The sequence below is a fragment of the Bos indicus genome, chromosome 12, assembly GCF_029378745.1.
Source record: "Bos indicus isolate NIAB-ARS_2022 breed Sahiwal x Tharparkar chromosome 12, NIAB-ARS_B.indTharparkar_mat_pri_1.0, whole genome shotgun sequence".
Lineage (NCBI taxonomy): Eukaryota > Metazoa > Chordata > Mammalia > Artiodactyla > Bovidae > Bos > Bos indicus.
The window spans coordinates 65,211,314-65,237,226 of record NC_091771.1 but is presented as its reverse complement, the minus strand read 5'-3'; the positions used below and the strand labels follow the sequence as shown (position 1 = coordinate 65,237,226).

Sequence of the window (25,913 nt, the reverse complement as noted above, 5' to 3'; positions counted from 1 at the left end):
CTTCTAAAACCCTAAGTAAAATTTGTTTATTATCTTTCATGTATTATTACTTAAAAATCACAGTTGTAAAAATTCTAGACCCCATTTTTTCAGGAAGAAGGAGAAAAAACGAGAGACAGCCTTATTTGAATGGCTTAAAGTAGGGGAAACACTTAAAACATGGATAATGTCCATCATTTAGTTATCTTATCCAAATGATGTACCAGATTTCTGTGAAATTAAGGGGTCAATTTATCTTCTATTGACTCAACTTTCAGACTCAAAACACTTTTAGAACTCAACAAATTCCCTCCAATTTCCATATGGTTAATTAAATTTTATTGAAGACTAGCTCTACAGGAAGTCATAAATATTCCAATGGGAAAGTAATGAAGAGTGAATTCTGAGATTTCTAATTTGAAACCACAGGACCCTTAGCTGAGATCTGAGGGGGGAAAGATTCTGGCTGCTGCAGGAAGTTTTTGGTGTTGTGGTGATAGATGCGAAAATTAGGAAAAAAATACATTCAAATAGCACAGAATGTTACATGGTATCCACAGACTTTCAGAGAGCAGAGTATACCTGCCACTCCACAGTTTGCAGCCCATTCACTTTTTCCTACCTCGACCTTAGGAAGGATAATGTTATACCAGTTGGACAACTTTCTATTGAAATCTGTCTAGAGATTACAAAATTGATAGACTGCAGATATACCTCTATAAACAGATTTGTATTAAGATTTTAAAAAGAGATTCCATTTTCAACTATTTAAAATGAATTAAAAATACTGAAAAATCTTTGTTGCCAAGATTTTAACTAGACTTGTTTGAGTACTTGGCAAACCCTTCATCTTCCTTCTAAATTATAATTAAACCAGGTTACTGTCCATCTAGAACTAACTTCATCAATGTGCCAGTTTGGACTGTATTTTCAAAGCAGCAAGCACTTCTTTTGATCCTTAGAGAAAGAGAAGCTGTGAGGAAAAAAAAAAAATCGGTGGATTTCCACTATAAAGCCAGTAAAAATAGCTAAAAATAAAACTGTCCCCAAAATAAATATTAAAATGGTCTATCTTAATGCAAAAAGAAAAAATAAGAATCTTCATGGGGGCTGGGAAATAAGTAACCATAACAGTATTCCTTAAGTAGACAAATCTCAGAGTATTAAAGAGATTGCATTTAATTCTCAGCTTGGTGAAAAAGCATACATCACCCTTTGCTGTATTAAGCCTTCACTCTTTTATTAAACTATAACTTCAAGCTTCCTCTTCCCTAATATTTGCTTTAAACAAATAAGCAAATGAACAAACTTGAGTATTAGAAAGGAAAACTCGCAAAAGGTCAAATCAATTGATAGTTACCAATCAGTAGTCTGTATTAGCCCTGGGTATGGAAGATCCCCTGGAGAAAGAAACGGCAACTCACATTTTTGCCTGGAAAATTCCATGGACAGAGGAGCCTGGTGGGCTACAGGCTTTGGGGTCACAAAGAGTCAGACACAACTGGGCAACCAAGCATGAATGTACACATGTGTAACAGTTGATATCATAAAGACTAAATTTGGGATTGACATGTACATACTGCTAGATTTACAATAGATAACCAACAGGGACCTACTATAAAAAATAATCAAATAAAATATAAAATAAAAAAAGAATTACTGTTAAAAAAAAGACCAAGTAATATTTGGGACTGAACATTTTATATACTGAGTAACTGTTCGATGCAGAGGGCTACTACACACATTTTTATTTTTATTTTATTTTATTTTTTTTTTTACACACATTTTTAAAATGAACTGTCTTGGTTCCTCATCTGTACTTGAGTTGGTTCCAATTCTGTTTTAGTCCAAATGTTTACACATATTCACCTTTCACTCACAATCCTGATAAGGGGAACTGCATTTCTTTGGACATGGAAGCAATTTAGATAGTGGTTAAAAGGAAGTGTTGATGAACACACAGCTGCAGGGGTGATGTCTGCAAGTTTTAATGACCAGCCTGCAAAGAATCAGAAGCACAATTTATAACAGCACCAAATTCCCACCTCTTGCTACATCACATTTTAAATCAAAGAAAACAAAGATTTTAAGAGAGGGAACATGTGGCCAACTGTTCACACTGTAGTCCCTGAAATCAATCTATTCCACCAGAGGACACTTTAAATGTTAGATATTTTCCTTCATGCTTTGTGATTTTTTTGTTTTTGTTTATGATACTTATCTTCTCTTGGCCAGATTGTTGGCTGACAAACTATTTTTAAACATTTATATGACTTCTGCTTATGCATTCCAGAGGGGGAAAGAGCTTTTGTTATAGGTAGTAAAAATCAAGAGAAACAGATAAGTCAGGGTTGTGATTTGCCAAAGGTCAAAGGTCATGACAAATGAATGACTCCAGAGGCTTTGAGGTCAAAGGTGCAACTGGGATCCCATAACCTCCAAGCAGCCTTTTACATCACAAAGGAAAGCAAAGCTTTTCTAGGCTTCATGAAGGAAATCTGTAGGCACATTCACACTTTTTCTTGAAAAATTATTTCAAAATGATTCTGCCCATGATAATTCTTCCTCTCAAAGCCAAGTGGCATGAAATAAGCTTTTATATAAATTGAATGTCTCCTTAGCATTTTATTAGTATTCTATATTGACAACCTAGAGGAAAAACTAACAAAGATGAATATGTGTTTCTTTAAAAGTGGAAAATAAGCACATTTTTTAGAAGATCAAGACCCACACTAAAGAAGTACATTTATCTTCTTTGTTATTTTTTCCAATCCCATGTGTATTTATAGAGTATACCTAAAATTTTGTTTTTCTTGAAAAACAAATTCACTTGAGAGAAATAGTGATCTCTTGTGCTTTCTATTTGGCATATAACTTTATGCTAAATTCTGAATACAGGTCCTAAATAAGGTTTTGTAATGCGCACCATTCTGATACTAGTATGTGCTTTTTCTTTTTTTAATTCTTTTTTTTTTTTTTTTTTGCTAATTTAAAGCAAATAAAAAAAAACTTCAGTGATACCAGGGCCACTGTTTATATCAGAATGTCTGTGGCGGTTCTCACAATATATTAGTAGCTGGAGCTATATCTATACCATGTAAATGGGAGAAAAAAAATGCAAAACCTTACTTTTCAACTCCATTGCTTTCTAACCTCTCATGAGCACTTAATTCCTCATAGAGAAGGAAATAGTCACGCTGTAGAATCCTGTGGCCCATGAAGGGTAATTGGATAACATCTTTTGAAAGATTTACAAGGCTGCCAAGGATTTTGCCAGCTTTAAACCTGATTGATTCAGTGTGAAAAGATCTGAACAATTCTGACCTAAAAGTTTAAAGGCAGACCTTTCCTGTGAAAGTATAATTTAAAGCCTGTAATAAAATTGTATTGGAAAACACCACATTGAAGAACACAGCTATAAATTGCAAAATAGCATTATGTTAAAGGACATTTTTTTTCCCCCGAAGTCCTCTGAAAGAACCCTAATTGTTCACCAGATACTTTAATAATGAGGTGTTTTTGGTTTGGCCTTTTATGTTCTCCTGGAAAAAGTCCCGAAACAAAGACAAAATGAGCCAACTATTTTGCTTCCCTCACCAAAAAGTTTGACTTCTTGCTTATGCACACAGATGGAATTTCTACAACTTTTTTCTTATTAGGTAAAATAAAGAAAAGTGAAATCTCGTTTATCTTGAACAAAGAAGAGACCAAACAGACTTGTTTCATATTTTAATTTCTCAAAGTGCTGATTCTCATCATATATTAATTTCCATCTTGACAAAATATATACACGCATAATGAGTGCAATACTTTGTGAGTGGGCGCAAATGCTTGTGATGACTCAGACAGATTAATGATTAAACATCTTCCAGCTAATTACTCCAGGCCATTAATTATTTATCCAAGTCCATAAGTCTATCATCTATTTTAGCCACTCTCTTCTATGTCCCATTTTAGAAGAGGTGGGTGTAGAAAAACTAGAAGCATAAAAATTTCAAATGAAATTAAGTGATGTTACACATATTTTTTTCCTTTGTCTTTAGAATCAGGGAAAAATTGAGACTGTGGTATTTAGACAGAGTCTGTGTATCTTTAACAAAGCCTCCTTTGTAACACGTTCACTAACTTTGCATTTCCTCCTCAAATTTCAGCTTGAAGGATTTAGGGGAAAATTCCATGTGCCCACTTAACCTGTGAAGATTTGGGCTCTCTGCCATTTGCCTTTTGATTTTTTGAAACATATGAACTGGTCTTAGGATGTTTAAAACAGGAATCTTGATTTATGGGTACTTTGTCACCACATACAAATTTACTTGTGACCAGAAATGACTGCTTTCTGTGTCAATTTGTGATCACACTGACTTTCCAACAAAGTGAAAGCCTACTTTCCTCCCGTCCTTTAAAAGGACAGAATAAGACCTGTGGCACTAAAGGAAAAAGTTGAGAAATACCTAAAAGAGAAGCTGTCTTTCGTGTAAAATAGTTTGTACCAAGAAAAGGCATTCAGAAAGGAAGGAGGGACAATGTTCTGGACGCTATTTCTTTCCTGAAGAATTAGGTAATGAGTTAGCTCAGGCTTGCACCCCCTTTCCATCCTCTAACTAGAGTTCAGTTCTAGGAGGTAATTCAACCAGCTTGCTGAAAATCCTCCATGGTCCCCCTTATTGCATCAAGAGTGGAATAATTTCCACTGTATCAGCTTCCAGCTGGCTGTTAGCTATTTCTTCAGGATGCAGTACTTGGTCTACGCTAGTGCTCTAAACTGGCAGGGTCCCCAGAAGCTGTTCTTTAGAATGTTACAGTCAGTTAAGCTGAAAATTGTTAACTATTGGGAAATACACCCCAGGGTGAAGGAAAAGGCAAATTAAGAATTGGCTATAAAAATATTTTTTGGTATGTTCACATCACATCAATTTTCCTTATACAAAGTCATCCTACAAAAAAGAACAGAGGGACAGCCTTTTCTGGTGACCTGATTTTGAGTTCTGGTGCCACCTAGTGGGAAGGGAAGGAATAGAGCATGCCAAAGAGGCCTGACCGGAGTCACCACTCAGCAGATCAAGACAATTGATTCATTTCCTTCTTGTCACTATGTACGTGTGTGTATGTGCGTGCGTGTGTGTGTGTGTATGTTTAAAACCTTCGTCACTTTCCTGATGCAATGCTTTTCAGCACTCCATATCAAAGGATTGAGGTCAAATCCCTCTTTTGCTGACATTCAAGGCTTCCTGCAATCTGATTCCAGTTTATATTTGAAACGTTACTTGGCAACCATTCTTCGTGAAGTTTTTCATAACAGCCAGGCTGGTCTGCTTCAAACAACATTCCTTACCTTTGCTCGTGTCGCCTTTCCACTCAATATAGATTCTCTTATCCTTTTAGAATCTCATATTTAGAGAGATCTTATGGTTAGATGTCTTCAATACTAGTGCCTCCCAGAAAATTCCCTTTTAAGAAGTCCTCCAAACCTCTTTTTGAGACAGTGAATTTAATCTTATCTGAGATGACTTGTTATATTTTCAGCTACTTCTGGTAGAAAGTACTTTCTTATATGGAACCCACACCTCCAGTTCAAGAGCAGAGTGAGTGCTCGAAGTAGATGGTTCAGTGCAGACTCGGAAACAAGGTGGGTTACAGCTTTGTAACCTTCTTAGCGTGTGACATTGGGCACATGATAAGTTCACTAGATCTTAGTTACTTTACTTGTAAAATTGGGATTAGAATAGTGCCTCTTATCATTCAGAATCATGTATTGGCTTATATGTGTGAAAGCGCTTAGAACAGTATGTAACATGCAGTGTGTGCTTTGTATGTGTCTGATTTATTATGTTTATAGCTTTTGGAAGCCATTAACATAAAGATCGGAGAAGGCGATGGCACCCCACTCCAGTGCTCCTGCCTTGAAAATCCCATGGATGGAGGAGCTTGGAAGGCTGCGGTCCACAGGGTCGCTGAGGGTCGGACACGACTGAGCGACTTTATTTCACTTTTCACTTTCATGCATTGAAGGAAATGGCAACCCACTCCAGTGTTCTTGCCTGGAGAATCCCAGGGACGGGGGAGCCTGGTGAGCTGCCGTCTATGGGGTCACACAGAGTCGGACACGACTGAAGTGATTTAGCAGTAGCAGCAGCAGCAACATAAAAATATGCATGATAGTTGCGGTAATGAAAAGAGTGTATTGAACAACACATGTTGTTCAACGGCTTACTTGGAGCACCCCACCTATAAGACGCTGTCCTCGCTAAGGTTCTATGGGGACATAAGTTGGGGAGATGTCACATGCCATTTGCATCTACATCCTATATTATATGATATATGATAATTAGCATAATTAAGGCTGTCAACTTCTGTCATATAACAACCTACTTTTATCAATCCTGGCATTTCCTAAACCTATTTGACTCAAGAATTCTTTTTAATATAACATCTTGCATGTGTGCTAAGTCACTTCAGTTATGTCCAACTCTTTGCAACCCTATGGACCACAACTCACCAGGCTTCTCTGTCCATGGGGTTCTCTAGGCAAGAATACTGGAGAGGGTTGCCATGCTCTCCTCTAGGGCATCTTCCCAACCCAGGAATCAAACCCGCATCTCTTATGTCTCCAGCATTGGCAGGCAGATGGGTTCTTTACCACTAGCACCACTTGGGAAGCCCAGTATATAACATCTCAACATCTCATTATCTATTTATATTTTAGGAGACGAGGGCTTCAACTCAAAACCTTAAAGGATTTTCCTTAGTTTAAGCTGGGGAAGTAGGCTGGGTGAAATACAATATGGAGTAGGGTGAGTTATGAAAAACTAGAGGACACATGTCTTACTTACCTAAGAACATTTCAATTTGGCTCCTGAAAAAAACACTGCGAGGCCAATGGAAACATAGCTACAGGCTGAATCTGGGCCATGTTCAGCAAATTTGTGATTCCTGAAGAGCAGGAAAAGAGAAGTAACTGTGTAACCTGGGAAAGAACAATATTTTAGAGATATTCGAGAGATGCTAACAAGAAATTGCAAAGGAACAGTAAGAGATGTGGAACCTGGAAACAAAAAGAGGCAAAACAGGGATGTCTTTGGGGTCAGAGAGAAAGTGTGTTGGTTTCCTTTTGCTGCTGTTACAAATCGCCACAAACGTAGTGGCTTAAACCAATGCACGTATATTATCTTTAAGTTCTCCTAAGCAGAGGTCTGACCTGGGTCTCACTGGGCTACCAGGAAGGGATCAATTAGAGTCTCCGTGTTCCTCCTGGAGACTGAGGGAACAATCCGCTGCCTACCCTTTCCCAGCTTCTAGAAGAAGGCTGCCTAACACCCTCGGCTGGGGGTCCCTTCCTCCAGTGAAGATGTATCCAGTCCTCTTCACATCACATCATTCCGACCTCCTCTCTTGTCTCCCTCTTCCACTTTTAAGGAATCTTGTGATAACGTGAGACTCTCCTAAATATTCCAAGATACTCTCTATTTTAAGGTCAACCAGTTAACATTAATTTTATCTATAACCATTAATTCCCTTTTGTCATGTAACACGTATTCACAGATTTTGGGGAATGTAGATATGTAGATATCTTGGGGGATATTATTTTCTCTGTAGCAGAGGGTAAATTGGAAGAATACTGAATAGAGACAAGATTCGAGCTCCCCCCACCCCAGCAATGCATCTCTGTATTTATAACAATGGGAGAGAAAGTTGGGAAAGAAGAAGGAATTGAAACCCACTTGGTGAGCAATTAGACTCATCATCATGGCACAAATGATAAAGAATCCACCTGCCAACGCAGAAGATGCGGGAGACCCGGGTTCAATCTCTGGGTTGGGGAGATCCCCTGGAGGAGAAAATGGCAACCCACTCCAGTATTCTTTCCTGGGAAATCCCTGGCTGGCTACAATCCATGGGGTTTCAAAGAGTTGGAAATGACTGAGCACACACACATTTTCACAGTGTATGGCTCTAATCAAGCTGCATGATGGTGTCTGTGCAAATTAGAATAAAGATGCCCCTCCAGGAAGATGGTGGCTCAGCTGGTAAAGAATCCACCTGCAATGTGGGAGACCTGGGTTTGATCCCTGGGTTGGGAAGATCCCCTGGACAAGGGAACGGCTACTCCAGTATTCTGGCCTGGAGAATTCACTGTATAGTCCATGGGGGTCACAATAATTCAGACATGACTGAGTGACTTTCACTTTCCAGGAAGATGAGTTAGAAAAGGAGGCTTTTCTAGCAGGTGAATTCCTCCCAACCCATCCTCCCTCACCTGGGGACAGACGATGGCACAAAGATGGCCCTCATCCAGGCTGATGCAGGTCTATGTAGGGTGAAGCAGCTGGGCAGCCCCCGGCTGGACTCCTCTGTTGGGAGTCTTCACTACCACAGTGATGGCCTGCATCCCGGCCTCCGCTGGGAAAGCTTCTCCTTGTTCTCTCTCGTGCCCAGAGTTGTGCTTCTGGCCCGGTTTTCCCCAAACTTCCTGGGTTCTCTCAGAACAATTTGTGCAGAGTTCTAGAACAGCCCACAGCACATGTCAGCTTGGTTTCTTCCTCTTTAACAATGAGTTTGCTGAAAGAAAGGACACTTGAAACATTTTTTTTTCAACTGCAGCAGAATGTTTGCATTTATATCATTAGATTTACCACGGGTGGGGTATGTGACACGATTTTACACAATATTAGAATATATTTTAAAACACTGCTGGCAGACCTGGGTTCGATCCCTGGGGTTGGGAAGATCCCCTGGAGGAGAGTGTGGCTACCCACTCCAGTATTCTGGCCTGTAGAATTCCATGGACTAGTCCAAGAGGTTGCAAAGAGTAGGACACGTCTGAGTGACTTTCACTTAATGCATTGTCATAGTGACTTCCCAGATGGAGCCCGTGATAAAGAATTTGCTTGCCAATGCAGGGGAGGCAAGAGATGTGGGTTCCATCCCTGGGTGGGGAAGATTCCCTGGAGCCGGAAATGACAACCCACTCCAGTATTTTTGCCTGGAAAATTCCATGGAGAGGAACCTGGCAGGCTACAGTCTATGGGGTTGCAAAGAGTTGGACATGACTGAGCATGTATGCATGTGACAATGCGTTGTCATACCAATCTTGTAAGTACCTGGTTCTTTCTTCCTTTCCACCTATACCCTGGTGTTCTTTTCCTTTTTCCTGCCCAAGTCACTAATTTCAAGGTTTTATCTTATTCATTTCTTTGCTCAATCAGTTAATAGATATTTACTGAGGACTTGACTATATTCTCAGTATTGCTACATGAGTCAGAAGTCCCTGCTCTAGTAGACAAGATAATATATAGGTATTATATAGATATTTTGTATCTATATAATCTATAGAGATTTTATAGATATCTACTGTGTAAATGTTATACCACCATACCTATGGTCTCTGAAATTTGGGTAGGCACCTGAAATACTGCCTTTATCACTGACTTACCTAAAAACAAACACAAATTTGCTCAAGTTTGTGTGAATCAGATGGCCCAGTGGACACATGCAGATGTCACATACCTTAACTGTAAGTGAAAGTCTCCATCCTTAAGTCACAGAGTTCCTGCTGCATAGGAAACAAGACCAGCTGAGCAACAGTATCAATGCCAAGCTCCACCCAGATTCTATAGCTCCTAGGAATGGAATCTGCCATATCTTCATTCCTTAATATGAAGGAGACATGGGCCCCTGAAGGCAGTGGACGGTCAGGGGTTATAAATAGTCAAATAGCCCTTTGCTCTGAATGGCTAATTGCTAGCTGCTACTTTGAGATTGCTCCTGGGGCAATACAGCTTTACTCTCGAAATCCTGGGCATTTAATTGTTCAACCATATCATCCTTAATCTAGCCTGCATGAAGCTAGGGATTTTGGAGGAAAAATACTTAACTATAAAGGCTTTTAATTTTCATACTTTCAAGAAAGCCAGACTTCATGATGCAGATAAAGTAAAATGTTTTTCATGATTCTATTGTCTGTTGACCAGTAAATCTTTTAGAGGGTCACACTGGGAACATTGTCAGAGAAGGCAATGGCAACTCACTCCAGTACTCTTGCCTGGAAAATCCCATGGACGGAGGAGCCTGGTAGGCTGTAGTTCATGAGGTCGCTAAGAGTTGGACACAACTGAACGACTTCACTTTCACTTTTCACTTTCATGCATTGGAGAAGGAAATGGCAACCCACTCCAGTGTTCTTGCCTGGAGAATCCCAGGGACGGGGGAGCCTGGTGGGCTGCCATCTATGGGGTCGCACAGAGTCGGACACGACTGAAGCGACTTAGTAGCAGCAGCAGCAGGGAACATTATAAGGCTGTGTTATGCTGATTTGAGTTTTTCAAATGCCTAAATGAAGTGATTCCTGAGTGACTTGGAGTATAGTTTTAAGATTAAAAGGCATGGGGCATTTGTACCTATGGAATATCCTTCACCTTTGAAAGTGTTAGTCACTCAGTCATGTCCGACTCTTTGCAACCCCATGGACTGTAGCCTGCCAGGTTCCTCTGTTCATGCAGATTCTCCAGGCAAAAATACGGGAATGGGTTGCCATTCCGTTCTCCAGAGGATCTTCCTGACTCGGATTGAACTTGGCTCTTCCACATTGCAGGCAGATTCTTTACCATCTGAGCCACAAGGGAAGCCCATGGAATATCCTTCACCTTTAAGGAAAGCTTATCATTTGAAGAGTTAAGGAAACTGGCAATCAATGCTGTATTCACTAGAGAACTGATTCAATATTCCAGTGAATTTCTAGAGTGAATTTTTGACAACTGAAGCCATTTTATTGATGTAAGAGCTATAATTTAATGTTCATTTCATATCTCAAGTGCTTTATTTGTACCTTCTCATTTAATCTTCAAAACTTCCATTTTATGGGAGAGAAAACTGAGGTATAGTTGACTTGAATCCAGGGGCAATCTGAAAATCAAGTTCAAGCTCTTCAGCCTTTCATTCCTTTCTCAATATGAACTTTAAAGCATTTTTTTTTCTTTTTAAATAATGAAGCATGAGTGTGTAATATTAGGAAAGAAACTGGCCAGCTTTAAGTGAAAATGAAATGGAAAGCAATTAATTTCTCTTAAAATGAATGAAGGTTGTTCTAAATGCATACAGAGGGGATTTCATGTATGAAAACTTACCAGAAAAATAAATCCTCTTCTCTAAATAAGCAATCATAGTGTTAATCCTTCTGTCTTTTCAATGTTTATATTTATATTTTTAAACATTTGTTCTTAAAAGTTGGTATTTTCTACCATTGTATATTTCTACCATTGTATATAATCTACCATGGTATATTATTTTCTCTCTGCCTCTCCTCTCTCTCTATATATATGTGCTAAGTCATTTTAGCCCTGTCCGACTCTTTGTGACCCCATGGACTGCAACCTTCCAGACACCTCTGAACATGGGATTCTACAGGCAAGAATACTGGAGTGGGTTGCCGTGCCCTCCTCCAGGGGGTCTTCCCAATCCAGGGATTGAACCCACATCTCTTATGTCTCCTGCATCTACAAGCAGGTTCTTTACCACTAGCACCAGCTGGGAGGCCCGTATATGTTTATGGGCTTCCTTTGTAGCTCAACAGGAGACCCCGGTTCAATTCCTGGGTGAGGAAGTTTCCTTGGAGAAGGGATAGGCTACCCATTCCAGTATTCTTGGGCTTTCCTGGTGGCTCAGACAGCAAAGAATCTGCCTGCAATGCGGGAGACCTGGGTTTAATCCCTGGGTTGGGAAAATCCCCTGGAGGAGGACATGGCAACCCTCTCCAGTATTCTTGCCTGGAGAATCCCCATGGACAGAGGAGCCTGGCAGGCTACAGTCCATGGGGTCACAAAGAGTCAGACATGACTGAGCGACTAAGCACACACATATATACACATATACATAAAACATTACTTATTCATAAACTAACTGAGAATCACTGCCCTGAACCCTCTCTACTTGCCTATAAATCAGTTCTCCAGCATTTGGAAAGGAAGTATAAGCAGTAGAATAACGTGCAACCAAAGAGGCTTTTAGTCAAAGCCTAGTCAAAGCCTTTCCTAAACCTGACTGGCTGTTTGCTCCTCAGTATCTTCTCTCTGTAGCATGGGAACCATAGCAGAACTTAAAAGACAGGGCTATTGGGAGGATTATGTGCAATGAGAAATGTCAATATTATTCTCTCTATGGAGGAACTTTAGGATTTGAGCCTTCTAAATCAATCCGTTTGCTGACGTTCGAGTAAAAGACAGTCTTTTTCGAGGAAGAGAAAGTCGCTCAGTCGTGTCTGTCTCTTTATGACCCTACGGATTATAAAGTCTATGGAATTCTCTAGGCCAGAATACTGGAGTGGGTAACCTTTCCCTTCTCCAGGGGATCTTCGCAACCCAAGGATCAAACCCAAGTCTCTGGCATTGCAGGTGGATTATTTACCAGCTGAGTCACAAGGGAAGCCTCCTTTTTGGTTAAATTCCAGCCCTGTCTCTCTGAGTCAGTAAGCTAGGGCTTGACATAAGCCCTGCTCAGCTGACCCCCCTGTTCTGTGTGGTAAAAACTGCACCTCTCACAAAGACAGTTTTGCCTCCAGTGTGTGGTAGCAATGAGAGAGACTGAGAAACAGTCAAACAAAGATCTAGTGAATGAAGTTCCTGAAAAATCACTGAAGTGATGTACATCGGAAAATGCATGATGGCACAATTTGTAATACAATTTTAAAGTTCAGTTTTTTTTCTCTCTGTAGTTATTGTTACCAAGGCAGTTGCCCCAGAACCATACCTCTCCCTCACATTGTTGTTTGTTGTTCAGTCGTGATCATGCCAGGACTTCAGCAAGTCAGGCTTCCCTGTCCTTCACCATCTCCTGGAATTTGCTCAAACTAATGCCCATTGGGTCAGTGATGCCATCCAACCATCTCATCCTCTGTCACCCCCTTCTCTTCCTACCCTCAATCTTTCCCAGCAGCAGGGTCTTTTCCAATGAGTTGGCTCTTTGCATCTGGTGCCAAAGTATTGGAGCTTCAGCTTCAGCATCAGTCCTTCCAATGAATATTCAAGGTTGATCTCCTTTAGGATTGACTGGTTGGATCTCCTTGCAGTCCAAGGGACTCTCAAGAATCTTCAACACCACAGTTCAAAAAAATCATTTCTTTGGTCCTCAGCCTTCTTTATTGTCCAACTCTCACATCCATACACGATTACTGGAAAAACCATAGCTTAGACCTTAGTCTTATTATACACTCATTGTGATACATTAGTTAAACGACATACCCAAAGTGCCATGACAGTTGATGAGTGCCATGACAACAACCAGAAAAGTCCATACAAGGACGAAAAAGGAGAGATGCATCAGTTCCGGGTCCAAAACACACACCTGTTCTTGAAATACTCTTGAATATTCTGCTCACTCTTTCCAGTGTTTCCCCTTTTTATCTTGATCCTCCTTTATATTTAGTGTCTCCACCCAAATTGGGCTGACAAGTTGATTTGTGAATTAGGTTCTCACTTCTCTATTCTTTGGCCTTTTAGTAAAGCCTATGCTGTTCCAGTCTTAGCATTGATTTTGCTGTTGGCTGGGTAAATTCAACCAAAAAAGGAATCTCTCCAGGACAGGGGGCCTCAGCCTGAGCTAGAACCCCAGTTGGAGGTACGGTTGATGACTTTAGTAACATTATGACCATGGACAGTCCTTTTTATGTGGCCACGAGACTTATATATGGATTGTTTAGATTTCTTTCTTCTATATCTTTTAGGAAATCAACTGCTTTTTTAGCCATCAGAGGGACATGAGTTTGAGCAAGCTCCGGAAGTTGGTGATGGACAGGGAAAACTGGCGTGCTGCCGTCCATGGGGTCACAGAGTGTTGGACACGACTGAGCGATTGAACTGACTGACTGAAGAGTAATTAAGGAAATCAAAAAAGAAACACTCAAATGTTTTAAATAAATATTCTGTCAACTTAAATCTTCTATACTTAGCATGTATTGGAGTATTTATAGTTTTAAAACACTTTAAATTACTTTAGATAATGTTTCTTAAAATGACTTTTTAAAAATTTGCTTTGGGGATGATTATAGCCATTGGGTGGAGCCAGCAATTAAAAAGTATTTGACACTTCAAAAAAATAAAACACTTTTGGCATGTGAAAAGTCATTTACAATCACACCTCAAACTTTAGCTGTTAATATTAACAGCCGAAAGGGTCGTTACACACTTATAAAGGAAGTTTCACTAAATATAGTCGACATTAAGGAGACGTGTTGACAAGAAGAATTGAAAATAAAACCTCAAGACAACTTTTTGATTTAAAATTCTATTTTTTGAGCGTGAATGTCATTTTTGAGGAAACTTACACTGTCTTGCAACATTATAAAGAAATGAGAAAATAAGCCAAAGAAAATGCTGTTTAGGTGGATAGTCTTAAATAGGCACATAAGTTTCATCTTGTTCACCCTGTTCGTCTATTCAGGAGACTTCCTTACCCCCGTTGATTGCAATATATTATGTTTTTTAATTGAATTACAGGAAAATGATTTTGTCCTGATAAATAATTTGGATTTTCTTTACTATAACACAAAGGGTTAATATTCTTATAAATATTAAACCAAAACATTTACATTTCTTACTGAAAACATGTCTCCCTTCAGGTCAAGGGCATAGGGGAAGGCAGTTTTGGTCTCTTTACTGAAAATGATAGCCTTGCAAACCCAGTTATTTTCATGAGAGGGTTTTCCTAATTTATTTATATCTTCTATAAGCATATTAAACCTGGAGGCCTTGAACTTGGGTTTTCCACAGAGAAGATAATCTTTCCAATGTACAGACACAGTAAGCTCTCCTAAATGTTATACTTTTTGAGGCCCATAGGAGTCAAATAACCATTATTTTTTTCATTGTGCTAGAGAATAGCAACATTCTCACCATGACATTTGAATCTTTAAAAGAAGTTTAAATTCATCTCAATATAAATTGAGTGATTTCATTCCTTTCCTCAAATCTGTGCACTGAGGAATCCGGGAATCAACCGCAATGCCACTGGATTTTAGATTCAAGATATTGGACAAGTCACTTAAACTTCTCAGCATTGATAGAAGCATAAAATGATGCCAAAGTATAGTAAACATGACATGAAGAGCCTTGGCTTAAGGTAGTAGCTGTGGAGATGGGGAGAGTTGATATTATAGGCCCTATAACATGCATGCCCCAAAAGGGCATATTCTGGAAGTAGAGTATGACAGGAGGAGAAACAGGAAAATCAAGGACAGCTATAAGTTTTTCGGCATGCAATTGGGTAGTCTGTGATACCATTTGCTGAACTGAGGAAATTTAAGGAGGAAGAAAATGATGCCATGAGGAAAATGTTCAGAGCCACCTGGCCAACCTCAGGTGCTGATGGTGTCCATTCCTTCAAATGTGATGACTTAGGAACCGAGTAAACCTGCCTCTTCCTTCCTCCTTTCAAGACGTCGTTCACCTTCTAGTTCATGCCTAGAACTTTATGCAAAAACTTGAATTTTGATGCTTAACATTTGTCTAGAGCTCCATGTCTGCAATTCTAAGATCCATTAGCTTGAAAAACTAGAAGGTTTGCATAACTCGCCTGGTGACAAAACTCATCTGATGTGATCTCATCTGGTGGCAGATTCAAGCTTGAATTTAATTTGAGGCCAGTTTATAACTTTCATCCCTCTTGGTATTGCAATTCTTACATTTTAGTGCAGAAATATTGGTGGTTCCCTGATGGCTCAGATGGTAGAAAATCCACCTGCAATGCAGGAGACCCAGGTTTGATCCCTGGGTAGGGAAGATCTCCTAGAGAAGGGAATGGCTGCCTCCCCAGTATTCTTGCCTGGAGAGTTCCATGAACAGAGGAGCCTGGCAGGCTACAGTCCATGGGCTTGCAAAGAGTCAAGTATGACTGAGTGACTGAGCACAAAAGCTAAAAATAAATCATCTCTATAAGGGTACTTAGGGCTTCCCTGGTAGCTCAGATGATAATCTGCCTGCAATTCAGGAGACCCAGGTTCAATCCCATGGTCAGAAAGAGCCCCTGGAGAAGGGAATAGCAACCCACTCTATTTTTTCTTGCCTGGAGAATTCCATGTACAGAGGAGCCTGGCAGGCTACAGTCCATGGGGTCACAAAAAGCTGGATACACTGAGGAGAAGTACTAAAACATCTGATTACAGGGTGCTGCTCTAGATCCTATTGGATTACATAGGATATGATACAAATATGGTATTTTCTTTATAAAATTAAAAGAAATTGAGAATTCTGACACACATCTGTACCAAGGCATTAGAGAATAGATTGTAGAGCTGGTATTCCTAAACTTCAAATTGGATAGTACTTTATTACACGTTTTATTATTTGATTGAAAAAAAATGTTGGATCCTCATCTGAGAGAAGAAGGTATTTACAAGGTACACTCTGCCCAGGGAAGAAGTTGGGAGAACAAACCTTGCTGACATTATAATCTCTCTAGATCCAAGCATGAAGAACAATGTAGGGGACTCCAAATTAATGGATTTTGAGGGCAGAAAGGTCAGTATTCTTATGAAACAAAAAGTCACATAGACATGTTAAACAGGTTACATTAATCAGCAGTTGTTTCACTGTAATAAATAAAGAATTATGTCAAAACTCAAATTGTTTTGCTCACATTAACAAGGAACAGCTTGAACATGTAATGCCATTAATTCTAAATTATACATTTTCCACCTTTTAGCTTTTATGAAATGGGCATGTATCTTACAATGGATGTAATCTCAAAATGGACCCTGATCAGGTAGAACGGATGATGTATTATTGCTTGAGTGTACTCAACCTTGATTGTTGTTTCTGGCAGCATGATGGGAAAAAGAAACCCTCAATGTCTAAATCATAAACTATCTAAGGGCTTTAATATGACAGTATCTTAGTCCACTCAATCTGCTGTAACAAAAATACCATAGGCTGTGTGGCTTATAAGCAACAGAAACTTATTTCTCAGAGTTCTGGAGGCTGCCAAGTCCACGATCAAGGCATGAGCAGATTTGGTGTCGGGTGAAGAACGCATTCCTGGCTCATAGATGGTCTCCTTATTGCTGTGTCTTCACATGGTGGAAGAGGCAAGAGAGCTGAGGTCTGTTTTCTAAGGGCACTAATTTTATTCATGAGGGTGCCACCCTCAAGACCTACTCACCTCCCAAAGTCCCCACCTTCAAATACCACCACATTAAGGATTAGGCTTCAATATATGAATTGTGGTCAGACATAAACATTAAGTTTTAGAATAAGGTCATAATCGTTACCTGAAATCCTTCATGGTCAGTATTCAGTTGGGATTAAGAAAGCACCATCATCAAAACTTGCAGGATGTCAGAAACTTGAAAGAAAACCTCAAAGGCAATTATTGGGACATATTTTAAGAGTATCACCAGTTTTCTGGATGGCACAGAGGTTCATAGTTCATAGTTAGTTCAGTCGCTCAGTTGTGTCCGATTCTTTGCGACTCCGCGGACTGCAGCACACCAGGCTTCCTTGTCCATCACCAACTCCCGGAGCTTGCTCAAACTCATGTCCATTGAGTTAGTGATGCCATCCATCACCTCGTCCTCTGTCATCCCCTTCTCCTGCCTTCAATATTTTCCAGCATCAGGGTCTTTTCCAGTGAGTCAGTTCTTCACATCAGGTGGCCAAAGGATTGGAGTTTGAGCTTCAGCATCAGTCCTTCCAATGAATATTCAGGACTGATTTCCTTTATGATGGACTGGTTGGATCTTCTTGCAGTCCAAGGGGCTCTCAAGAGTCTTCTCCAACACCAGAGTTCAAAAGCATCAATTCTTCTGCTCTCAGCTTTCTTTATAATCCAACTCTCACATCCATGTATGACTACTGGAAAAACCATAGCTTTGACTAGACAGACCTTTGTTGGCAAAGTAATGTCTCTGCTTTTCAATATGCTATCTAGGTTGGTCATAGCTTTTCTTCCAAGGAGCAAGCATCTCTTAATTTCATGATTGCAGTCACCATCTGCAGGTGATTTTGGAGCCCACGAAAATAAAATCTGTCACTGTTTCCATTGTTTCCCTATCTATTTGCTATGAAGTGATGGGATCAGATGCCATGATCTTAGTTTCTTGAATGCTGAGTTTTAAGCCAGCTTTTTCTCTCTCCTCTTTCACTTTCATCAAGAGGCTCTTTAGTTCTCTTCACTTTCTGCCATAAAGGTGATATCATCTGCGTATCTGAGGTTACTGATATTTCTCCCAGCAATCTTGATTCCAGCTTGTGTTTCATCCAGCCTGGCATTTTATATAATGTACTCTGCATATAAGTTAAATAAGCAGGGTGACAATATGCAGCTTTGACGTAATCCTTTCTCAATTTGGAACCAGTCCATTGTTCCATGTCTGGTTCTAATGGTTGTTTCTTGACCTGCATACAGATTTCTCAGGAGGCAAGTAAGGTGGTCTGCTATTCCCCATCTCTTTCAGAATTTTCCACAGTTTGTTGTGATCTACACAGTCAAAGGCTTTGGCATAATTAATAAAGCAGAAATAGATGTTTTTCTGGTTTTATCCTGCTTTTTCAATGATCCAACGGATGTTGGCAATTCTTTTTTTTGTGATAAAAAATTTTATTTGAAGTCCACCAATTCCTTTAATTTTTTCCTCTCAATGAAAATTACAGCTGCTACTTTTATTTTTATTAATTTTATTTTATAAAATATAAATTTATTTATTTTAATTGGAGGCTAATTACTTTACAATATTGTATTGGTTTTCCATACATCAACATGAATCCACCATGGGTGTACATGTGTTCCCCATCCTGAACCCCCCCTCCCACCTTCCTCCCCATACCATCCCTCTGGGTCATCCCAGTGCACCAGCCCCAAGCATCCTGTATCCTGGATCGAACCTGGACTGGCGATTCATTTCATATATGATATTATACATGTTTCAATGCCATTGTCCCAAATCATTCCACCCTCTCCTTCTCCCACAGAGTCCAAAAGACTGTATCCAAAAGTCTACAAGCAATAAATGCTGGAGAAAAGGGAACCCTCTTACACTGTTGGTGGGAATGCAAACTAGTACAGCCACTATGGAGAACAGTGTGGAGATTCCTTAAAAAACTGGAAATAGAACTACCTTATGACCCAGCAATCCCATTGCTGGGCATACACACTGAGGAAACCAGAAGGGAAAGAGACACATGTACCCCAATGTTCATCGCAGCACTGTTTATAATAGCCAGGAAGCCATGGAAGCAACCTAGATGTCCATCAGCAGATGAATGGATAAGAAAGCTTTGGTACATATACACAATGGAGTATTACCCCGCCATTAAAAAGAATACATTTGAATCAGTTCTAATGAGGTGGATGAAACTGGAGCCTATTATACAGAGTGAAGTAAGCCAGAAAGAAGAACACCAATACAGTATTCTAATGCATATATATGGAATTTAGAAAGATGGTAATGATAACCCTGTATGCAAGACAGCAAAAGAGACACAGATGTTGGCCATTTGATCTCTGGTTTGGTTCCTCTGTTTTTTCTAAATCCAGCTTGAACATCTGGAAGTTCACGGTTCTTGTACTGTTGAAGCCTGGCTTGGAGATTGTGAGGATTACGTTACTAGTTTGTGAGATGAGTGCAATTGTGCAGTAGTTTGAGTGTTCTTTGGCATTGCTCTTCTTTGGGATTGGAATGAAAACTGACTTTTCCAGTCCTGTGGCCACTGCTGAGTTTTCCAAATTTGCTGGCATATTGAGTGCAGCACTTTCACAGCATCATCTTCTAGGATTTGGAATAGCTCAACTGGAATTCCATCACCTGCACTAGGTTTGTTTGTAATGATACTTCTTAAGGTCCACTTGACTTCATACTCCAGGATGTCTGGGTCTAGGTGAGTGATCACACCATCATGATTACTGAAGATCTTTTTTGTATAGTTCTTCTGTGTATTCTTGCCACCTCTTCTTAATATCTTCTGCTTCTGTTAGGTCCATACCATTTCTGTCCTTTATTGTGCCCATCTTTGCATGAAATATTCCCTTGGTATCTCTAATCTTCTTGAAGAGATCTCTAGTCTTTCCCATTCTATTGATTTCCTCTATTTCTTTGCATTGATTGCTGAGGAAGGTTTTCTTATATCTCCTTGCTATTCTTTGGAACTCTGTATTCAAACGGGTATATCTTTCCTTTTCTCCTTTGCCTTTTGCTTCTCCTCTCTTCACAGCTATTTCTAAGGCCTCCTCAAACAACCAGTTTGCCTTTTGGCATTTCTTTTCCTTGGGGATAATCTTGATTGCTGTCTCCTGTACAATGTCACAAACCTCCGTCCATAGTTCTTCAGGCATTCTGTCTATCAGACCTAATCCCTTGAATCTATTTGTCACTTCCACTGTATAATCATGAGGGATTTGATTTAGGTCATACCTGAATAGTCTAGTGGTTTTCCCTACTTTCTTCAATTTAAGTCTGAATTTGGCAATAAGGAGTTCATGGTCTGAGCCATAGTCAACTCCTGGTTTTGTTTTTGCTGACTGTATAGATCTTCTCCATCTTTAGCTGCAAAGAATATAATCAATCTGAGTTCAGTTTTGACCATCTGGTGATGTCCACGTGTAGAGTCTTCTCTTGGATTGTTGGAAGGGGGTGTTTGCTAAGACCAGTGCATTCCCTTGGCAAAGCTCTATTAGCCTTTGCCCTGCTTCATTCTGTACTCCAAGGCCAAATTTGCCTGTCACTCCAGGTATTTCTTTAATAATTAGTAAAATAACTATATTGGTGTATTCATTCTTTTTACCATGTTATATAAATTACCACAAATTTCTCGAGGTAAAAGCATATAAACATTCAGTATTAGATGTAATAATGAAGTAATACTTTGATTAATTATTTTTAAATACAGTAACAAAGATCCATAGATTAATTATATTGAAATGTCCTGAAATAGTAAGTACTTAGGCAGGTAGCATGCAATATACAACTTAAATCTCTGAAAATAATTTGTGTCTTTGTGAACTATGTGTTTTTTTGTTTGAATATATTGTATGAAATGTTAAATAATGCATAATAAGAAAATGATCAAATCCTTGACAAATGCTGTTAATAAACACAGAAATATGGTAAAAGAGTATAGTAAAAGGTGAAAGTGAAACAGAGTTCTTATTGATCCCTAGTCTTTCCCATTCTATTGTTTCCTCTATTTTATGACAAAGCAGAGCTTATCTATAACTCTTTGTGGGAAGTGATTCAAAAGAGTAAGTTCTGGTGAAGAAGTTATGGTTCCTTTACCAATTTTTTTATATTCTATTTTCCTTTTTTATGAGTGCAAAAGAGACCGATATGAAAATATTATATGCATATGTAATAATTTACATTTTTATGTGAACCATTTCTAAAGTCTCATTTGAATTTGTTACAATACTGCTTCTACTTTATATTTTGTTGTTATTTTTTTGCCCCAGGGCATGTGGGATCTTAGTGCCTTGATCAGGGATAGAACCCACATCCCTGCATTAGAAGTCAAGGTGGACTGCCAAAGAAGTCCCAGCATATTATTTCAACAAACATAAAATAAAAATTCTAGTTATAAGAAAGTACTGTCAGGTTGATTCACATTGTTGTACAGCAGAAACTAACACAACATTTTAAAGCAATTACATCAAAAAAACTCAATTTAATTGGCTGATTAAAAAAAATAGCTCTATGAACCAGGGGCACATTTCAAAATTGATGTCTTTTATTTGATGAAATATGAATCTCCTTTATAGAAAAAAGCTAAAAGGACTCGGAGATAGACAGATGACTGTGCAAAAGGCAAAGATTGCAGTCTCAGGTTATACTTCTACTCTGCTTTTTTTCTGAACTCAGGTTCATGTATTACTTTCCCTCTGGCCTTTTCCTGGCACTCTGCTCTCATGCTTAAAAGGAGTATTCACTTCATTAATTTCCAGCATTTCCAGCACATAAACCTTTGAGTACCGGTCAAAGATTGGACTTATGGCCACAAGCAACTTAAGTGCATGTTTTTCTCAATGATGGCATATGTCTCAAAAGGTTAGCCTTCATTTTCATGAATCTTAACCTAATGCAAAATTAACTTTGAATTTATATTCCTTGAGTCTATCCTGCCTACCAGCTTTTTCTCTTAAATTCTCATTACTAAAGAAGAGTATGAGCTCATTTGTAAGGTTTTTTTTTTTTTTAATTCTTTAACTGAAGGATAATTGCTTCACAGAATTTTGTTGTTTTCTGCCAAATATCAACATGAATCAGCCATAGGTATACATATGTCCCCTTGTAAAGGTTTTTGATATGCAAAATTGTATACCTATGCAAACAGGAGACAGGGATCAAGACCATCGCCATGGAAAAGAAATGCAAAAAAGCAAAATGGCTATCTGAGGAGGCCTTACAAATAGCTGTGAAAAGAAGAGAAGCGAACAGCAAAGGAGAAAAGGAAATATATAAACATCTGAATGCAGAGTTCCAAAGAATAGCAGGAGAGATAAGAAAACCTTCCTCAGCAGTCAGTGCAAAGAAATAGAGGAAAACAACAGAATGGGTAAGACTAGAAATGTCTTCAATAAAATTAGAGATACCAAGGGAACATTTCATGTAAAGATGGGCTCGATAAAGGACAGAAATGGTATGGACCTAACAGAAGCAGAAACTATTAAGAAGAGGTGGAAAGAATACACAGAAGAACTGTACAAAAAAGATCTTCACGACCCAGATAATCACGATGGTGTGATCACTGACCTAGAGCCAGACATCCTGGAATGTGAAGTCAAGTGGGCTTTAGAAAGCATCACTACGAACAAAGCTAGTGGAGGTGATGGAATTCCAGTTGAGCTATTCCAAATCCTGAAAGATGATGCTGTGAAAGTGCTGCACTCAATATGCCAGCAAATTTGGAAAACTCAGCAGTGATCACAGGACTGGAGAAGTCAGTTTTCATTCCAATCCCAAAGAAGATCAGATCAGATCAGTTGCTCAGTCGTGTCCGACTCTTTTCGACCCCATGACTCGCAGTACGCCAGGCCTCCCTGTCCATCACCAACTCCCGGAGTTAACTCAGACTCACATCCATCGAGTCAGTGATGCCATCCAGCCATCTCATCCTCTGTCGTCCCTTCTCCTCCTGCACCCAATCCCTCCCAGCATCAGAGTCTTTTCCAATGAGTCAACTCTTCCCATGAGGTGGCCAAAGTACTGGAGTTTCAGCTTTAGCATCATTCCTCCCAAAGAAATCCCAGGGCTGATCTCCTTCAGAATGGACTGGTTGGATCTCCTTGCAGTCCAAGGGACTCTCAAGAGTCTTCTCCAACACCACACTTCAAAAGCATCAATTCTTCAGCATTCAGCCTTCTTCACAGTCCAACTCTCACATCCATACATGACCACAGGAAAAACCATAGCCTTGACTAGACGAACCTTTGTTGGCAAAGTGATGTCTCTGCTTTTGAATATGCTATCTAGGTTGGTCATAACTTTCCTTCCAAGGAGTAAGTGTCTTTTAATTTCATGGCTGCAGTCACCATCTGCAGTGATTTGGGAGCCCCCCAAAATAAAGTCTGACACTGTTTCCACTGTTTCCCCATCTATTTCCCATGAAGTGGTGGGACCGGATGCCATGATCTTTGTTTTCTGAATATTGAGCTTTAAGCCAACTTTTTCACTCTCCACCTTCACTTTCATCAAAAGGCTTTTGAGTTCCTCTTCACTTTCTGCCATAAGGGTGATGTCATCTGCATATCTGAGGTTATTGATATTTCTCCCAGCAGTATTGATTCCAGTTTGTGTTTCTTTGAGTCCAGCGTTTCTCATGATGTACTCTGCATATAAGTTAAATAAGCAGGGTGACAATATACAAACTTGATGAACTCCTTTTCCTATTTGGAACCAGTATAAAGAAAGGCAATGCCAAAGAATGCTCAAACTACCGCACAATTGCATTCATCTCACATGCTAGTAAAGTAATGCTCAAAATTCCCCAAGCCAGGCTTCAGCAATATGTGAACCGTGAACTTCCAGATGTTCAAGCTTGTTTTAGAAAAGGCAGAGGAACCAGAGACCAAATTGCCAACATCCGCTGGGTCATCGAAAAAGCAAGAGAGTTCAAGAAAAACATCTATGTCTGCTTTATTGACTATGCCAAAGCCTTTGACTGTGTGGATCACAGTAAAGTGGAAAATTCTGAAAGAGATGGGAATACCAGACCACCTGACCTGCCTCTTGAAAAACCTATATGCAGGTCAGGAAGCAACAGTTAGAACTGGACATGGAACAACAGACTGGTTCCAAATAGGCAAAGGAGTATGTCAAGGCTGTATATTGTCACCCTGCTTATTGAACTTATATGCAGAGTACATCATGAGAAATGCTGGACTGGAAGAAACACAAGCTGGAATCAGGATCGCTGGGAGAAATATCAATAACCTCAGATATGCAGATGACACCACCCTTATGGCAGAAAGTGAAGAGGAACTCAAAGCCTCTTGATGAAAGTGAAGGTGGAGAGTGAAAGAGTTGGCTTAAAGCTCAACATTCAGAAAATGAAGATCATGGCACTGGGTCCCATCACTTCATGGGAAATAGATGGGGAAACAGTGGAAACAGTGTCAGACTTTATTTTGGGGGGCTCCCAAATCACTGCAGATGGTGACTGCAGCCATGAAATTAAAAGACACTTACTCCTTGGAAGGAAAGTTATGACCAACCTAGATAGCATATTCAAAAGCAGAGACATTACTTTGCCAACAAAGGTTCGTCTAGTCAAGGCTATGGTTTTTCCTGTGATCGTGTGTGGATGTGAGAGTTGGACTGTGAAGAAGGCTGAGTGCCGAAGAATTGATGCTTTTGAAGTGTGGTGTTGGAGAAGACTCTTGAGAGTCCCTTGGACTGCAAGGAGATCCAACCTGTACATTCTGAAGGAGATCAGCCCTGGGATTTCTTTGGAGGGAATGATACTGAAGTTGAAACTCCAGTACTTTGGCCACCTCATGGGAAGAGTTGACTCATTGGAAAAGACTCTGATGCTGGGAGGGATTGGGGGCAGGAGGAGAAGGGGATGACAGAGGATGAGATGGCTGGATGGCATCACAGACTCGATGGATATGAGTCTGAGTGAACTCCGGGAGTTGGTGATGGACAGGGAGGCCTGGTGTGCTGCGATTCATGGGGGTCTCGAAGAGTCCGACACGGCTGAGCAACTGAACTGAACTGAACTGAACTGAATGCAAACAAAAAATGCACATTGTAAGAAATGTCAAATTTTCAGCTTTTAGCCAAAACACATTAAATGACAAAATTCATTTTATATTTACTCTTCCTAAAATGTCACAGTGACTACTAGGACATTGGTTTTCAGATCCTTCTAATTTGTCTTTTATGGTCCAAATGAAATTGTATCCATTGAGGCCAGTTTAGATGTGCTTGTATGATTAAAAGAGACACAAATATTATTTCCAAAAGTGTTAGAAAGTAAAGTTTGTTGATATTTTTTGTATTTTTGATGTTTCTATAAAAGATATTATGTTAGTAAACTATGTGCAGTCTAGTGGCTGAGTGAAGAAGCTAAGAACCAGACTATCTGGGTATGAATGCCAACTCTACTACTGTTAAACTCATTTTAGCAAGGTACTTTTCAAAGTTCCAGAGTATTCTTATGTGCAAATTGGAGGATGATAAGATGATGTTACTATTTTATAGTGTTGTTGTGAGGATCAAATTGAATTCGTACATGTAAGCCCCTTAAGAGTGATACCTATTACATAATTAATAATCAATGAATGTTCATTACTGCTACTAATTTTAAAACATGTCTTTTTTATGTTGCTTTCACTCATAGTGACAATTATTTCTCAAATTTCTTTCCCTTGGGTCTTTTAAGTCTTTAGCTTATTTCATTATGTCACTTTCTTTCAGGTCAACTGTTTTCTTATTTTCTAAGTGTAGCTCTTTTCTTTCTTAC

The 25,913-nt window shown here is 39.5% G+C and overlaps 1 long non-coding RNA gene across 1 annotated transcript; it reads left to right on the top strand.

The window, feature by feature from the left end:
- Nucleotides 1-5,297: 5,297 nt before the first annotated feature.
- On the top strand, nt 5,298-13,906 carry LOC139186146 (uncharacterized). The gene is made up of 2 exons (XR_011569649.1): nt 5,298-5,605; nt 13,691-13,906. It is a non-coding gene; the product is annotated as an uncharacterized lncRNA (long non-coding RNA).
- Nucleotides 13,907-25,913: the final 12,007 nt, after the last annotated feature.